Genomic DNA, 3,459 nt, shown 5'->3' with positions numbered 1-3,459 from the left:
CAGGACTCTCATTTACATTTTGCAGCTAACTGCAAGCATCACCACATTTTCAAATCACATGAACATAGCCAACATTATGCAAGCCTAATGCTCTATTCTCCTATCCATGTAGCTCAGAGTAGTGAATCCCAATTGTATTAACTCCACTACCTTTGAGAAACTCTAGCCAAACTCCAAAAGAGTGTCAGATCAAGAAATCTTAACAAACTTTTGGCCTTTCAATAAAGCAAGAGCAGCGAGATTGAATTTTACAGATAATAGCAAAAGGTTCTTATTAGCCTCCTAAAGGTTTTGCATACAAGCTTTCCTAGGAGCTCCCTAGGAGGAGGTTCATATACAAAGCATCTTGCTCATTATAAGCCATGCAAAAGAATTACATTAAACTAGCTGGAATGCAAGCTCTCTTCATTGAAAAAATTTACAATCTTGGTAACATAAATTGTGTAAAATTTTACAATCTTGGTAACATCAATGATAATTGAAACATATTTGCTAACATCAATTGTACAACATTTTGCAAATATGTTTCGATTATAACTGAAACATATTTGCTAATATCAATTGTACAACACTTTGCAATCTTGGTAACATCAATTACAATTGAAAAGTTTATCAAAGACAGTTTTCTCAAAGATATTTTTAAAAGTTTGAACATTTTTTAAAAGTAAGACATTTTTTTTAGTTTGAACATGAAGCCTCCAAAAACTCTTTGTGCACATGTCAGTAGCTTCAAATCCCTTATGCTACAATTAGCTAGTATTGGTTTTGTGTAGATAATGATGATACCATAGCAAGCTCAACTAACTCAACCTTCAAAAATGTAATCTAAACTCATTCAAGCTGATGTGGCTACATTTGGTGTACTCTCATCTCATTTTCAATTCTTGGAATGTGATGTGTCAAGCTCCTATTGCTTTTACCCATCAACATCAAGGCTGGAATACTTGACTTCCTCACACCCCAAGAGGAGCAGTTGTTTAACTACATACACCACCGATGGATCCACGTTCCAAGGATGATTTTTGATGGAGTAGGGAAAGGCCATCGGGAGGCCTTTCCCAAGAGGAAGACTAGCCGGTGACCCATCTTCCCTTGGGAAATGCTGACTGATGGCCTTTCTCGGCTATCATGGTCTTAGGAGAGCCAAATTTGCTCCAATAAAATTTTCCCAAGGTCATCTAGCAAAATGGTGATTGTGATAAGTAGTGCAAGCAAAACTTGGCAACTCAACAAGCAAAATGGATGTTGATAGGGGAAACCTTATGACCAAACAACATTAGCACTCAGAATGGATGGTGATGGTGGATGGTGAGTAAACCATATAAAGATTTTGCAAAATAATGCTCCCCGATTATACGGTTCAGATCTATTCTCGGTGACTCAAGACCATGATGGAGTAAGGGAAAGGCCCTCCCAAGGGCCTTTAATAGGTCATGGGCGATCAGCAGAGCCAGGAGCCTTGACTGGGAAAGTGCCCGACCTAGGGCCTTTCCTGGCCGTCATGGCAAGCTTCAAGAATTTCGAGCACCTCATTCCAAGCAGATGGTGACCTTTGTACAACTCTCTATTTTCCACATCATATTTCCTCTAGAATTCATCTCACTTAAACACTCTAAGCAGCATTATGTGGCTTCTAGCAGATAGTACCCATGTTATCTCCTTCCACCATGATTGCATCCTCAGTTTGACCTTCGTGCAGCTCCCGACTTTGTCATGCAGTTCTTTCTTGACGTTGTTCCCCATTCTTGAGGTTCTTCTCCGCCTCCTCATTAGATGTTTTCTTTTACCTTAGATTGTCTTGCCATTCTACCATGGTTTCAGGATCACAAGGTAGCTTGGAATAGAAAACTTAAGCTTTTATTACTAGGAAATTAATCTATAGGATTGCATACAACAACGGGGTTATACATTAGTAGATAATTCGATTAACAACAAAATGTAGATACATGCAAAAGTATGATATGTAAAATTGTAGCATTATATGATAGTGATGTGTGTGAACACACTTAGGACCGCCGGGGCACTGTTTCCCTGACTAGGAGGTTTTTTCTCCCGTGCATATGTACATCCTCTTATCTACTCATTTTGGGGTGTGTACTTATCTTTTGTATCTGGCACACATTGTTGATTCTAATCTAGCGAGTTTGTGTGCTCTCAAACTTCTCTATCTTGTGTGTGTGCATTGTTGCAACCCTAATCCTAATTCCAACAATTGGTATTAATCAGAGCTAGCTTCCTTGGCTCTTGATCTAGTAGTCTGCCTCCCTCTCCTCACGACCCTGTTTTTCTATCTCCAATTGAGATACCCTCTTAGGAGAAGAAGGTATATACTATACTGTTGTGATGTATACGAACTATACAAAGTTTTCGAGGTCCACGGCGTGATTCAGGCGCGTTTGGGCACCACAAGGTTTTTGCTGTTTCTGGAGAGGTGTCATTTTGGATTGGTTCTACTCGATTTTGGGTGTTTGGACTGTGTAACGGCAAAGATTTGGTGTGCGGCAGTATCTACATTGTCTTCAACAACATCGACCATCATACTTTTGCCAGTAACACTCTATTCTCTACTCTGTGTTATTTTACATACACTTTGCATTTAGTCAATTGGCAGTCATCCAGGGTTGCATTTAGTAAATACTAAGTACTTGCAGTATGTTCAAAGATTTTGGATTTGGTAGAAAAGCCATGGCTGGCAGTAGTGATGTATTCAACATGTTGTCTGCTGAGAGGACAAACTTGATGGGACTAGCTACCCATTGTGGTCTTATATAATGAGGCATGTACTAGTTGCTAAAGGCCTTTGGAATGTAGTCAATGATAGGGAAACTCATTCTGTTTCACAACTACCAGTGCAATCAGGTGTGCTGCAGGTACATCTAAAGTAGAATCTGATACAGATGTGGCTCCTTCACATACACCACCAGTATCTCCCACTGGTGCTCAAACGAGATGGGATGGAAGAGATGTATAGGCACATGCATTGCTTGTACTTTTTGTAAAGCGAAGCATTATTTCTCATATTCGGCTATGTAAGACTTCGAAACATGTATGGGATGCACTTGCTGCATTATACCAGGTGCACAATGAAGCATGTGTTGCACATCTACAAAAACAATTGGAGTCTAAGCACATGAATGAGGGAGACTCAATGGACAGCTTCTTGACCAAGATCAAAGATTTTAAGGAGCAGCTTGCTAGTGTGGATGAGATATATCTTGATAGTACATTGGTGCCCACAGTTCTCAATGCATTGCTAGATTCTTATCAGAGTCTTTCCTCTATCCTTAGACTCATGTGATGAAGGAAAATCCAAATGCCCTTATATTACATTTGATGAGCTAGTTTCAGTACTCTTGCAAGAAGAGCAATCTAGGAAAATAGATCTAATATGCGAGTTGGTGACCAAGCTTTTGTTGTCAATCAAAAAGGCAAAGGTAAAGCTTCTTCGCATGGTGGCTA

Source organism: Cibotium barometz, chromosome 34 (genome assembly GCF_041138505.1).
Source record: "Cibotium barometz isolate CiBa-2024 chromosome 34, ASM4113850v1, whole genome shotgun sequence".
Taxonomy (NCBI): Eukaryota; Viridiplantae; Streptophyta; class Polypodiopsida; order Cyatheales; family Cibotiaceae; genus Cibotium; species Cibotium barometz.
The sequence above is the reverse complement of the archived record's forward strand: the minus strand, read 5'-3'. Positions refer to the sequence as shown.